The 15,442-nt window shown below is 43.4% G+C and overlaps 1 protein-coding gene across 3 annotated transcripts in view; it reads right to left on the bottom strand.

Moving 5' to 3' along the window:
* Positions 1-15,442, bottom strand: part of ATXN1 (ataxin 1) — a 408,090-nt gene that overhangs the window by 133,278 nt on the left and 259,370 nt on the right. For all 3 annotated transcript variants that reach the window (XM_054721445.1, XM_054721446.1, XM_028152384.2), the window contains one exon: positions 7,540-7,666. The gene's annotated coding sequence lies outside the window, so the exon portion shown is untranslated. The remainder of the gene's footprint in view (positions 1-7,539; positions 7,667-15,442) is intronic.

The following is a 15,442-nucleotide window of genomic DNA, read 5'->3' as shown; positions in this document are numbered from 1 at the left end:
CCTAATCTCATCAAGATAGTCTTTTCTTGGAGAACAAAGAAGAAAAGGCAAAGGAGCCTCAGAAACTAGGGCTTGCCATGGTAGAGAAAGGGGGTAACCCCTGCCCAGTTCTCTTTGTTCTGCAGGGTGAGTTTTACAACGCTTATGATGGGGTAGCAACTCCTAGAAGCCTTGGATTTTAGCCCTGGAGAAATTACAGTTTTTCAATTCTATGAAAGCTACAAAGATATGAGAAGAAAACAAGAAATAAAGAGTAACCTAATAGAAATTTTAGACAACGATTTGAGCAAGCGTGTTTTCATTTCTAGATGTGCAAAGCACAGTACTGCAATGTCCAGGAGGATGAAAGACATAAGCCAGCCCCGTACCATGCAGGGGTCCTAACCAGCGAATTCTGCCGGCACAGTGGGCAGGTCCTACCTCAGTGCCAGTCACTGGAAGCTGGAACGGAGGTGTCACAGACATTGTGTGATCAAGCTTGGGGAAGGAAGTGGGAGTTACGGGTGGAAGAAGAGGATAAGAGTCCAAGGAGTGTGATGACAAGAACTTGCCAGAGTTGTGGAAATAAAAGATTCTAAAGGAGATTGCCATTAGTATCCCATTAGTATTTCCATTTGGGGGTATTCTACTGAGGGATATTGTTTCAGAACAAAAGCAGAAATAGAAAAACATGACTGAAAAACTAACTTCCTTCAACATTGGTTACAAACAGCTAATTTTACTATCTGTCCTAAAAAGCACTTTACTAGTATGCTTCTTGAAAATTACTTTTTTTAAATCATATAACAAACTTATTCAGGTGTCTGCAAAAGAGAAAACAATCTTTTAAAGAATAATGAAAGTAAGTCAAATCCTATGGCATGACATACTTTGCAAAAAATGGCATACATCAGTAACATAATCCTCAGGACAAATACAAGATGCATTAATTCTTTCAATTTAAGATTCCACCTAGCATGATTTATTATATAGCTACCATTTGAAATTTATATAAATATATTTTAGGGAAGTGGTTAAATGATTTTCTGATTATTTCATAAAACTAAAAAAAATTAAAATTATCTGTCTTTTGAAAAATATTTTAAATCTTTATTGTTGAGAGTATTACAGATATCCCCCTCTCCCCCAGTTGTCCCCCTCCGCCTGGCTCCCAACCCACCCCAGGCCTTCACCCCCATACTGTCCGTGTCCATAGGTAAGGTCTCTGGTTAATCTCTTCCTGCCCAACCCCCCTTCCCTCTGAGATTCGTCAGTCTGTTCCATGCTTCTGATTCTATTTTAATCACCAGTTTATTTTGTTCATTAGATTTCTTATTCATTTATTTTGATTTTTAGATTCAATTGTTGATAGGTATGTATTTATTGCCATTTTATTGTTCATACTAGAGGCCCGATGAACAAAATTCATGCAAGAGTAGGCCTTCCTTCCCCCAACTGCTGGCACCAGCTTCCCTCTGGCACCCAGGACCCAGGCTTCCCTTGCAGCCCCAGCTTGGTCGGGATGGTCGTACGGTCTAATTAGCATATTACACTTTTGTTATTATAGATTTTTTATCTTTTTCTTCTTCTTCTTCTCTCTCTTCTTAAAGAATACCCTTCAACATTTCATGTAATACTAGTTTGCTAGTGATGAGCTTTTTTAGCTTTTTCTTGCCTGTGAAGCTCTTTATCTAACCCTGAATCTAAATGAGCGCTTTGCTGGGTCAAGTAATCTTGGTTGTAGGTCCTTGCTATTCATCACTTTGAATATTTCTTGCCACTCCCTTCTGGCCTGCAAATTTTCTATTTGTCTTTTTACATTAGTCCCAAGGAACAATTTATTTGCAGGTAAGAATCAACAGATTTTATTTTGGCTTTATGACAAAACAATGTTATTTAGTTCCTATTTGTGCCTCACTACTCTGTAAGAAAGCAAGAGAGAGAGAAAACAATCTTTTAAAAAATAACGAAAGTAAGTCAAATCCTATGGTATGACATACTTTGCAAAAAATGACATACATCAGTAACCTTTTAACAAAGGTGATGGAGCCAACCAGCCTCTGAGGTGTTGAAGGTGTGGGAACTTTCTCTCTCTCTCTGGAAGGATTTTAGAGGCCTAATCCCTTCATTCGGAGGCTGCACCGCCATCCAGTCATCCTTGACCTCCCTTCTTACATGCACTGGCTCTGGAACGGCGAGCCCTTCAGAAATACACCACTTGAGAAACACAGTTTTAGTTTTGGGTGTGGTTTCTGTCCATAGTTCAAGTTGAAAACACTATGCTTATGAGGGTGGAGAGGCATCATTTCTTTAAGTGGCCAAAGTTCTTGCTTCAGCTTTTGAAGATAAATATATAAAGGAACCATAAGCGAGAGTGGTTCCAGGAGCTACAAATCCCCAATTTTTGTCTTAGTCCGTGGTCATTTCTGATGGAAAGACGTTTTTGACTCTGAGCTCTCTTCTCAGTTGCAGAAGCAGTTAAATAAAAGACTAGTTTTGTCTTCTCTCCCTCTGCTGTCTCAAAGCACACGCATACCGAGTTGAAATCCTACCTCTGCTTCAAGGCCTGAGCTGCTCAGCAATCCTTGCAGCCTTCCCTGAAAACCCACCCCTGCAGGACCGTCCCCATCGTCCTGCTGGAGCCCCTGATGCGTGGCCTCCCCGGGTGGTCTGTGAAGGTCTCAGAGGACGGTACATGCAGATGACTCATCCCTGGATCCCTATCAGATGTTAGCAAACCTGACACAGACAGCCTTTCGATACATTATTTTTTTGGTGAACTGCAAAGTTAAGCATAACACAAAACCTGTTCACCTGAGCACTGTTCAGATAGAAAACAGTCTGACCAGGCTGTGGATGCTTTCTTCCCACACCCCCTTCACCCCCCAAAACACGAATATTGTAGAAGATACATGAACACTGTTCCTTCCCGACTGCCGGTCCTGTGTGTGTGTGTGTCCCTTCTCCTCTCCGAGACGCCGAGAGGAGGGGCTGAGAGGTTAGGGATGATGGCACCGAGGGGAAAGGGTGTGCCTGGGATGTGCTAGACTTTGCAGGCCGACTCAGAAGTCGCTCTGACATCAACTCTCAGATGTAGCAGCTCGTGCAAAGGCCCCGCCAAAGGGGCAATGGCCAGGGATGAGCAAGGCTATCAATGAGAAGCAATTGGAAGGAGTGTGGGAAACAGAAAGAAATGGGTGAAACAGAAAATCCTAGAGGACTTGAAGCTACACAAAAACTTGTGTGGGATGTGCTCAGTCAGAGACGCAACAATACGCAGGCCAATTTGCAAGCCCATTATGAGCAAGGGCTGAAAGAGAAGGACACCATTCATTTTTTCTTCATTTATCAAACAGTAGAATCTCCCCTTCTCTCCCGAACCGTCTCTACCTCAGATTTTTTTTTTATGATAGTGCCAGAGGATCTGGCATCAAAGATGGGAAATCTAAAAGGTACAGATCAACAGACACAGGGAAATTCCCCAATCACTCTGATTAGAGGGGGTCCGTGTAATTCCCTTACTCTGGAGACTACAAATCAGCTTCCATTTTCCAAAGCTTCTGAAGACAGCATAATACTGTGCAAATAGGCACACAGGTGTTTATTTTAGTCTTTCCATTTCTCCCTAGGAATGTGTAACTTCTGCGCTCAGAGCAGTTACTCTGGAAAGGGGGTCGATCAACACACCAAATTCAAGAAACCTTTATTATTGTGATCTGCAAAAGCCACGTAGAATGATGCCTCCTTAACCTGTGTGAACTTCCCTTGCGCACCACACTGAGGTGAGATGAACTTAGTCTGTGTGGGCATACCGTTCTTCATTTCCAATTATGTGTCACCCAAAAGTACACAACATGAAAACGATGCTATTCGGTAAGCGGTGAGTTTCTAGGCAGACGGAGCACTTCAAACCTGGTTCCCGCTTTGGGAAGGGTCATAAAATGATGTGATTATAAGAGGCAAACCACCTCCTTCCACAGAACGCCAGAGCGGGCTGCTCACAAATGAGCGATAAAGCCAACCACTCGCATGAAAAAGCAGAGGAAACACACACAGTGCAGAATTTTTGTAAAAAGTATCAGAAAATCCCCAAACTCTATTGATAGTTCTATAAAGCCTTTTTTTAAAGCATGTTGTTTCCTTTCACACATTTACTTAAATACATCATAGACATTTACCATCTACTTCTAAGGATTTTAGAAAATAGCCTAGTCTCTCCCCACTACCCAATACTCATCAGAATTTTGTTTATGTTCCTTCATGATGGCTCAGGCCCACATAGAAGCCCGGGCTCATATTTACTCTGTCCTTGGACAGTCACTCAGATATCAACCGAGTGCCCACTGTGGGCCATGCAGCCCTCTAGGTCTTAGAGATTCACCAGCAAATTATTAATAGTAATAAAACAATGATTTTTGCTTTCATGGAGATTACAGTCTAGTTACAGAAATGGACGATTAAAAATCCTATATAATAAAAGCCTAATATGCAAATCGACTGAACGGCGGAATGACGAGTAGAATGACCGGTCGCTATGATGCACACTGACCACCAGGGGGCAGACACTCAACACAGGAGCTGCCCCCAGCCTGCAGGCCCCAGGCCAGCCATGGCGGGTGCCAGCAGGGGCCCCCCAATTGCCCCGCCGATTGCCTTGCAGAGGGAGGTGACCAGTGGCAGCAGCGGGGGCGGGGTGGGCTGGCGAGCCGATCTCCTGGCCAGTCACCCCACAGATCAGCCCTGATCACCGGCCAGTCCTAGGGACCCTAACCGTGCATGAATTTCATGCACCGGGCCTCTAGTAAATATATAATATGTAAGGTGTTTAAAAAATAAGATAGGCTAGAGAATAGAGATGGGGTGGGTGCTGTTTTATACAGGTCAGGGTGGGCTACTTTGAAAAGGTAACTTGAGAAGTCCTATTTAAGGAAGCAGGGATGCTCAGGAAAGAAATATCGATCACCACCTCCTTGCTTACAAAGTAAGTAAATGTTTGAGTATGAAGGTGGACAGTTTTTAAAAAGTTAATTTCAAAAGTGGCTCATATTTAATTTTCAAACAGACCAATGGGTGTGTTTCATAAATGTAATTGACTACAACTATATTCTTAGAAAGCAGTCTAGTGAACACCTTTGGACTGCCCGGTGGACCTGGGAGGGCGTGGTGGAAAGGGTATCATGGTGAAGACAGAAATAATAATTCTTTTCCTTCACCATAAGGCTGTGCTCAACATTTTAAGAACAGCAGTGCATTAAAATTGTGTCAAATCATTGACTACCTGAAAGTTTATGTTCAGGACGTCTTTGAAAACCTCACTTACTCTTTGAGGCTTGACATGGTATCACATGAGCAGTTCAAAGCAATGATTTAAACAAAAACCCACAAGATTAAAAAAAAAAAAAAAGGTTAGATTGATTATAGTAACTGCAGTGCTCATTACAAGGTAATCGGAAACCTAAACCACTTTTTCAGAAGACACTTATTTCCTACGATGAAAATGCTTTAAAACCATTTCCGGAAGTACATTCTAATAGCTACCTGATTGAGAAAACAATTTCCAGTAAAAAACACTAATATTGCAGCTCCCAGATCTCACAAGGCCCCAAATTAGTCCATATAGTAAAGGACACTTTCACAGTAAGAGATACTTTTGATTAAGTATTAAAGTGCCTCATACAACGCTCTGCCCCTTACGTGGGCCCCAACCAAGATGCCAACTGATCCATAAGCAGTAGCCTGGAGCAAGTTACAAACTCACAGAATACCACTCCATGGGGCCCAAGGCTGCGAACTTAGCTGTCCTTGACAATAGGATGGGGAACAGAATTCAGATCAATCGATTCCAGGAGTTGTGTACTTTCTCCTAGAACCAAGGTGCTCATACATACGAAATGGAAGCACATTAAAACACCAGCATCGCTCTTAGCCTGTTCACTATGACGCACTAGGAGATTTCCAATGTAATAAACTTACTTTAATTCACTATTTAAGCCATTTATATGGTTAAATATGCATACTTTAATAAAAATATTTAGAAAACCATGAAATAAAAAAATTCAGTAGAAATTTTTCTCTTCAACGTTAAAGCTTTTTCTCCTTGATATATGCCCTCACATTACTAAACCTTGCTTTTCAAAATATTTTATGAAACTGGAAAAAAATATAGGTAATAGGCACCTAGAAAAGTTTCCTGACTGTGTTATTAAGCTGAAAACTTAACTATATAAAGTTATTTATGTATGTATATACCCATTTACACATATGTTGTGTACACACATAAAAACAAGTATATGTATTTACGTATACATAATACATATACAAACATGTAGTATATATTAAGTGTGTGTATACATACATTAAGTATATATTGCATTAAGTATGTATATATTTATAGACATTTGTATAAGACCTTAGTCAAAGCTGGCTTCTCACTTTCTAAATTTTAAAGGTGGTATGTTCCTAGGCCAGTGGTCGGCAAACTGCGGCTCGCGAGCCACAGTTTGCCGCTCTGTTGACTATGAGTTTGCCGACCACTGTCTTAGGCCATCCTGGGCTTCCTGTCGCCGTATTCTTTCCTGGTCAAAACTCTTCTAAACTGACCAGCTGGCATGGCTCAGTGCTTGAGCGTCGACCTATGAACCAGGAGGTCATGGTTCGATTCCTGGTCAGAGCACTTGCCCAGGTTGTGGGCTCAATCTCCAGTGTGGGGTGTGCATGAGGCAGCTGATCAATGATTCTCTCTCATCATTGATGTTTCTATCTCTCTCTCCCTCTCCTTTCCTCTCTGAAATCTATAAAAATATATATTAAAAAAAAAAACCCTCTTCTTAACTTCTTTTGGGGACACGGTCTAGCGCTGAGGTGAAATCTCCAGAAAGCAGAGCTGGCCCAACCCCTACGTGTCTTGGCGGGTAAGCCCTTTGAAGCCACCGGGTACTGTTTCTTCAATTACTTGGTCCTCCAATGCCTCACGTAAGGCGACCAGCAGCTGACCTGCAGGACCTACCTGACTAATCTCAAAGTCCCAACCAAGCAGCCCCATAAAAACCAGTCAACCAGCCAAGTTTCAGTAAGAGAAGCACCTAAAACAACTGACTATACTTGCATACCTCAGATTTTTGAAAACCCAAAAAAAGATTCATTCCAATCCAACACCACACCAATAAAAATCACTGCTGCTGGCAATCCCGGTGGCTAATTCTTAGCCCAGAGAACGTGAACCCTACCCATCCAACCTAAAAGAACTGTGAGGCTGTTTAAACTTGATACCACTGAACTGCACCAGGAGCAAGGGCATTCCTACAATGAAAGAATCACTGTATCCCACTCTTTCTTCCAGAAGGAGAAAGTGAGAAGTGCTCCATAGAAGCTGAGAGAAAGGCAAGATTGCAGCAAATGAGAACAGAACCTCTCCCCTAAAAAAAAAAAAAAAAAATAATTGGATGATCACCTAGCACTAACTTGAACACCCCTTCCTTCATCAGCCTGACTCAGCCACATCCAATGATTCACGACTCCTTGCAAGGCAAGCCGCTGCAGATGCTGCTCCTGTTAACTTACAACATTCACTGTGCGCGGTTCACCGGGAGCCCCAGCCTTCCTTCACCATGGAGACTTCCCACGAGAAGCTGGAGTGCTCCTGGGCTCAGGCGTGTTCTTTCCTCTTTCACAGAGACGTGAGGAAAACCTAGCATGGGAATAGAAAAGAGAAAGAAAAGGTCAATGCACCATCAAGTCATTCTTTATCTCAACAAGTGAAGTTCACAATCTATTAGACGAATTGATCATTCGCCAAAGACCATTCTCCACTACCTTTTTGTGAAAAAGAAATTCAATAGTTTTGCTCTTGCCCCAGGAGACACAGCAGCATACCATGGCCAACCTTTCGCCCTGCTCCTCCCCGCCCCCCCATGAAGTTGAAGCCAGCTCTGGGAGACTTCAGAGGCAATGCCAGCTGAGATGCAAACTTGCAACACAGCCTCAAAATAAACCCTTGGTTTTACTCTCTGCAGAAAGCGGGGAGCTGGGACCTCTTGCCATTTTCATACCTCACTGGGTGGTTGGGAAAATCAATAAGATCACTCTTGCAAAGCACTCACAGTTCCTGAGAAGAAAGGCACTATGTCAACACAAAGCATTGTCAGTGGTCATAAGCCTGTTGCGGAGCTCTGAGCCAGAATATAAAAGCCAGCCTTGGCCAGCCACCAACAGCTGGCAGTCCCTGGGGCCTTCAAACTTCCAAACCTCGGCAAGGGCCACCAGGCTGATTCCTCCTTCCAGGGAGGGGGTGAGGGAAACAGAGGTCTGGAATCTCAGGGAGAAAGAAACTGAGGGCCCGGGGCAGGAAGGGAAGAGGAAGGGGGAGTGGAAGGAAGGTGGTGAGAGGCTGTGCAGGCGCATCATGACCTGGCCCAGCCACAGGACTCCCTTGGGTGGCTGGTGTGCAGTGTTTAGTGCGCTGGAGGTTTGCGGGGCCGTGAAATTTTCCACTTGGCCGTCTGCCATTTCCGCCCACCAAGGATAACACTTAGACACAGTTGTGGTGCACAGAGGACCTGCGGGGGAAGGACTGGGTCATTTGTGTTTGTTGCTTTTAAAGAAAAGACCTATTCATATTTTGATCTTTAATATTTTCCACACCTGGATTTTTAAAATTTTTCCCTTCTTGAAGACAGAGCCAGAAACAGCCTTTCCTGGGCCAATATGATCAAGTTATTTTGACTTGGGAATCCTTGAGGAACATACTTGAGGTAAAGGAACACACACGAGTGGTGTTGGGGACGGCAGGAAACAGATTCTAAGTGCTGCGCTGGGATCCTGTTTGCTTCCCAAATAAATCACCCCCCCCCCCCCAGGGCCTTTCAAAGCCATGAGCACAGGCTGAGTAAAGGCGGCAGTTGCAGCATTAGCACGGTGGGTGTAACATTTTTGAGAGAGAAAAGTGGTCCCTTATCTCAAAAAATAAGACAACAATGAGTGATGTCAAATCTCAGATGTGGAATTGGTAAAACACTGACAAATTCTACCTCAAAATAAAGAACTAAAAATTGGAGAGAAATTAGGACAGAAGAGAGAAAGGAGGTGTCTGCTGCCGATATAATTAACCATGCTTTCCTAGTGAACACAGCTCACAAAGTGCTTGCTTATTAATTAACTCATTCATGCCAAATTTTTACTTGGTGCTTAGCATCCCCACCAGGTTCTATATTTTCAGTGGTGAGCAAATCAGACAAGAACCATGCCGTCGAGGAGCTCCTTGCCTCACAGGGACGGCATGAAAGAATCCTGGCACACTCTTTTTAGTTTATGTATAAGATGTGAACACTGAACAGGTATTGCGAACGAAAAATAAGCACTGTCGTTTGCATTCATAATGGAGTAGGTACCTCATTTGGAAGGAGGGGCTCAGAAGGCTTTTCTCACAAAAGTAACATTTAAGCAGAGTAGTGAAAGATGAGGCGAAGTTAGCCAGGCATGGGGTTTCCCGAGAGAGGAAACAGCCTGTCCTTAGGGGATGTCATCCAGAGATGAACAACTGAGTTCTACATCCTCTTGTGTGTGTGTTTCTGGCCATTTCAACTGGGTCTCCTTGATTTAAATCAAGAATTGAGCAATAGACTTTATGTTATTAGCTAGAGTTATTGTGGTGACTGCTTTGCAATATATAGATATATCGAATCATTGTTGTACACCGGAAACTAACATCATGTTACATGTCAATTGTATTTCAATTTTTTTTTTTTTTAAAGCTGATTCTTCTTTGACTGCCAGGTCCATCAGAGCAGTGCACACTTAGTGGTTTCCTGGAGAGGAACCCCATAAGTGCAGGTATTAAATCTGATGTGACAGCAGAGGTCCACTCTGGCCTCCTAATGCATCTCACTCACCCCATCATCACAAGGAAAAGAAGCTCTCTGCTAACACCTGCATGCCACAGCTGGAGTTAACAAAACCCTCTCCAAAAAGAGCTAAAAACAGATCACATCACATGTAAATGTCTGAAAAAAAAAATCTTCTTAGTACTTTGCATTAGGTTTCAAATTTGCTGGCTTCCTCTAGATTAACATTTTTTTTTTATTTCTCTCATGACCTTAAATGACATGTATATCCACCTACCTAATATAATATGTCAACTGTAATTGAAAAAAAATCAAAATTCATTTTTTTAAAAGGAGTGTCTTAGAAACCTCCTGTCTTGGTTTGCGGCTTGGTTACCTGTTTACTTACCCACGTGAGTAATACTTTGCAAAGAAATAAAATTGTTCCCTATGTCCCAGATCTGGTACAATTTAATTCTTCCACTAAGGAAAATCAGTTATTTGCTTTCCTCATCCTACGAAGCAAAGGCTTCCTCAGGCAGGCTTATTCATGCTCTCCCCGTGAATGGAGTCAGTTTGAAAATCTATTTGAAATGAATAAGCCAGACTTTTTACCTGCATCTCTTTTCATTTAAGACACCCAGGATAAAATGTAATTTCTCCGACAAGTTTGTCATAAAACCAAAAATAATAAAACACTCCACGTTCGGTCTTGAAATACAAACCCTCGCTTTGACTCAGTAGCTTTGACAAACTAGGAAACTTGGGAAGACAGGGGAGGGCAAGGAAAAGGACTTCTTGAACCTGAGGTGTCCAGCAGCCCCCACCAGCCCTGGAAATCCTGCCTGGCTGACAGCTTCTTCCCGTCGAGAGGAGAAAATGACACCGTGCCAATTTCTCCTTCCCCTGACTGCCCACAGCACTTACAGTCTCCATCACACATTTTAACCCAAGTCCTTTTCAACTCCGCGTTCAGTTGTATTGTCTGTTTATGTTCCACTGGATTTATTTAAGTCTTGAAGGCTTGAAAAGCTTTTAAGCTCCTTGGTGAAAGAAACCTTGCCATGCCCTTCTTTTGCAGCCTCCTCAGAGTGTCTATGAGAAGAGCCTGAATTTAAATTAAATGATCCATTTCCAAAACCTGTTCTACGGCTTAAGCTGTACTCCAAAGGAACCACTGCTCTCTAGCTATAATTGAAGCGCTTCTCAGTTTTCTCTGTCCTCCAGGGACCTGGAGCTCCTACGATGCTTACCATCCAAATGAAAGCCCTCCATACACTGGAGAACAATTAAGTTATAACTCAGCTCTCGCTCCTCTGTTCTTCTGGCCCATTGTATTTTTAGTTGCAGGTGGCTTTTGAACAGTTGCCATCTCCTTTCAAGATTTACAACCCACACCGCACCCCAGGTCACTAGGAACCTATATCTTTGATCCTCACAGTTTTTCAAAGGCCATTATGAAGGAAACCCTTGTCTGTGGAGGGGAGATGTATGAAGAGCTTCTCAAACCCGAACCACCATCAGAAAATCCTGGAGGTCTTGTTCAACCAGGTTGCTGGGTCCCATGCCCAGGATGTCTGATTCAGTAGGTGTGGGGTTTCTAACCAGTTCCCAGGTGATGCTGATGCTGCTGGTCCAGAGAACCCTGCTCTAAGGGCAAGCCTTTGTGGATTAGACAGCGGCTAAGGATCTTCTGAGGATATGTAATGACTCTCTCCGGAGGGCTACATTAGAAGGACTCTTATCTGTCTCTTCCAAAGAGGTGACAGATGGCCAAAAACAAAAAAGGCTCACACACTTTATAATCTGGGAAAACTTTTGGTGGCGTTCAGCCTTGAGTCGTAGTCTGTTCTCTTCCTACTGGCTTCAGGTCCTGTCAGGGTCAATTCAGCCCTCTGTCTCTCCGTCCATCTTTTTCCTTTACTGGAAACTCCTTGCAAAGGTATCAGCCATTGCTATTCCTGAAAGACCTTCCCTATATCCTGGTACATTTCCAGATGGCTGTCACCTTTCTCCTGTTCACCAACAAACATGTTAACGTGTAGTATAAACTCAGTGTTGGTATTGTCCCAGGCACATCTTAAACTCCTGGAGTTTGACTTCCACCCCTCTTGTTCTTTAAATAAACCTTCTCTTTGTTTCAGATGGCTTCCTGCCTTCTAAATGCAGTGGCTCTTTTCTACCTGGCTTCTTTTACAATATCTAACACAGTAGGTCTAGAGAATCAGACCTACTACACATCCCTCTGGCCAATGATGACTGTCTTAGGGGTAGGCAGGTGACCAGTGCCATGCCAATCAAAGCCCCTCAGACTGGCTGATCTGAGGAAATAAGGCACCTGTCCTAGCGAGGCCAGGGAAGCAAAGTCTACAAAGAGCTGCTCTTACCACCTGGTGAGGAAAGCCCACATGACAAGGAAGCTCCTCAGCAGGGAGCAAAGCTGAAAGACAGAAGGACTGGGTCCTGACAACAGTGAGGTCCCGTGGACCCAGCCATGCCAAAAGTTAGATTTATCCCTGGCAAACGCTAACGTGGCCCCCGAACTGCCCTGCCGTCTAGGGCACACACACCTCCTAGTTATTCAATCCAACACGAATCTGGTTGTTTGCTGCTATGAAGGGATTTTGCAGATGAAATTAAGCTCCTAAATCGATCGACCTTAAAATAGAAAGATTACCCAGGGTGGGTTTAGCGACTAATCAGGTGAGCCTTCAGGGAGGCAGGTTTTTCCAGGACTCAGACTCAAAGCAGGAGAGGGCTGTAGGGGGAGGGAGCAACACGATGTGGCGAGGACCCGGAGAGAGCAGGAGCTGAGAGTGGTGCCTAGCCCACAGTCAGCAACAGAACAGGAGCCTCAGTCCTACAATCACAAGGAAATAAATTCTGCCAATGAACATGTGAGCTCAAAAGACAACCGTGAGCCCCCGAGGAGAATGCAGTCCGGCCAGCACTTTGATTTCAGTGTTATGAAACCCTGAGTGGAGAATCCAGCTAAGCTGTGGCTAGACTTCTGACCCGCAGAAACTGTGAGAATAACATAGATATTGTTTTAAGTGACTAAGTTTATGGTAATAGGTTCTGCAACAATAGAAAACTAATACATATAGGATACAATGAATTCGGGTTTTTTGGGGGGTTTTTTGTTTGCTTAAATCACTTTGAGTTTTGTCTCTTGCACCAAAATATCCTAGTACTCCTGGTTTCTCGGAGATGGTACTATTGTGGGGTTCCTTACATCACTTTGCTGCTAGTTCCTCGACTTTCGTCCCCTCCTGTTCTTCCTCTAACCCAAGGGTATGTATTCCCCAAGGTTCCATGCTCAGTGCTCCCTCTTTTCTTTCTATGACAATTTCCTTTTACTGCATATAGTTCTTAATCTGTATCCTGGGCCCGTCATATCCCCTCACAAGCTGCTGGAGATATGCAGTATAAAAATAAATATGTCTATTTCAAAATTTCTCATATGTTTCCCCTAAAACCAGTCCTCCTCTTTTATTTCTAATCCGTGCTAAAGGCGTCATTGTCTTCTTCTCTTCCCCCCACATCCATCAGTTGTCAAGTCCTCACAAGCCTGCACTCTATTCCCACACTGCCATGCTGGGTCAGATCTACTCCTCGCACAGCAGCCTGCTCATTGGTCTCCTCGCCTTCACTATTCTCCCTCCAAACCATCTGAGTCATCTTTCCTGGACCAGACTTCCTAAAGCAGATTATATAATTCAAATTCCCCATGCCATACCGTGGTGCTGGTTCCTACAGCTCGCTGCAAATCTAAAATCTGATGTTTAAGACCTTCACAATCTGGCCCCAACATGCTTTTCCAACCTCATCTCCTACTTCTCCCCTCATGCATGTTGTACCAGCCAAACCCCACTTCTCTCTTCATCTCTGAAAGCACACATTTCTCTTACACATGTTAAAATTCAGGCCATACCTACCAACACCTGTTCAAGTCCTACTTTTCCCATCTTCTTTCTTCCATCCTCCTATGCTACATACAACTTAATCAGAAATACTTTTGTGAGTATGTGAGTTCCTACAGTTTTTATTCCTTTTCCTTAAGATACATGATTACATTAAGAAAAACCATTACATAAGCCAAGATGGAAACTGCTCAGTCAATCAATGAAATACTCTGCAAGAGCCTGTTTTTCCAACCCAAGACTAAATACTGACTCTGTATTTTCTTCCTGAGGAGAAGCAGCCAGGGCTCCTGGGATTGGCAGTTCACAAATGCTTCCTCTGGACGAGCAGCTCAGCTCTGCAGGGTGCAGAGCCCGACCCAGCCCGGCTCACAAAGGAGCCTGTACGTCAGTCATGGAAACCGAAGTGCCCCTTCCTGCCACAGGGAAGGCGAGGGCAACGCAGAACTTTCCTGAGAGTAGGAGCACTTAGTCGGATTTCCAGGAGAACCGGAGGGAGGTGAAGGGTGAGATGAAGCCCAAACCTAAGGTATTCTGAAAAATACAATTTACACATCCCTATCATGCAATCTCTGGTCAATCAACACTCAATGATTTGTGTGCTTTAGCCATTGTAAAATATTCTTCCAAACTGGCAATCCTTGGGTACCAAGCATGCATTGGGAACATTTTCTACTGCTATTAGCTGGATTGTGTTTAGATAAAAGAGATAAGTAATGATAAAAAAATAAAACAAAACAAAGAAAACTTAAAATTAGTATCTGCCTAAAGAACACATAATCAAAGAGAAAAATATGCTCAAAAATACTATGATCAAACTTTTTAAAAACTGTAATTCCTGTTGATCCATGCCACTATTCCTATGATTAGCACAGCTTATCACATAAAGGCAAGGCTTTATCCACACATATTTAGACTCGGCAGGTGTCTATACTTGTATGCAGCTTCCATCTCCTTACTGGTAGAAAGCGAAGTTTGCCAAGCAATGTAATTATGCATCCAGGGAAAAGCATGTCTGCATCTCAGGAATAAGATGAAAATCCACATTAAGAAATACCTTATCTGTACTCAACAGCCGGAGAACGACATCTTCAGGAAATTAAGATTTTTACAGGTGTTTCTTATTGACAATTCTTTCCTGGCCTTATTTGTTTAATACCCTGATCCCACATGGGTTGCTGAAGCCTAACAGGAATGTGGATCAAGACCCTGGACACCACACGTGCCCAGGTTTACGGCCATCAGGCAGCTGAGTCTTCACACACCTCCTCCCTGAGGGGGTGGCGGGGGGGGGGGGGGGTTTGTGCACGCTGCTCCAGAAGCGCAGTGGCTCCTTCGGGTGTTCAAGTCCCTGGAAGGAAGGGGAAGGACCGCCTGTGCTTCGTGGGTTCATTGTTATAAAGCATTTGTTCATCATGAGCTGTTACGGTCCCAGAGGAGCCACTGTGAGGAGTCTCCTGACTTTAAATTTCCTTCCGTTTCTGCTCTATTTGCTCTCCTTTAAAAAGTAAAATTAGTAGAAATCCTAAGAAACTTAAATATTTTCCTCTCATTCTCTGTGTTGCCATCATATTAGGAGTCATATGATAGTATTCTCAAGTATTTTTTTTGGCCTCACTTCACAAATTACCAAAAGATGAGTCAAAGTAAAAAAAGACCAGATAGTATTCCCCCACCCCCAGACCATCCTTTTGGATAAACACAAGTAAGAGAAATCACCAA

This window comes from Eptesicus fuscus, chromosome 9 (assembly GCF_027574615.1).
Source record: "Eptesicus fuscus isolate TK198812 chromosome 9, DD_ASM_mEF_20220401, whole genome shotgun sequence".
NCBI lineage: Eukaryota > Metazoa > Chordata > Mammalia > Chiroptera > Vespertilionidae > Eptesicus > Eptesicus fuscus.
The sequence above is the reverse complement of the archived record's forward strand: the minus strand, read 5'-3'. Positions and strand labels throughout refer to the sequence as shown.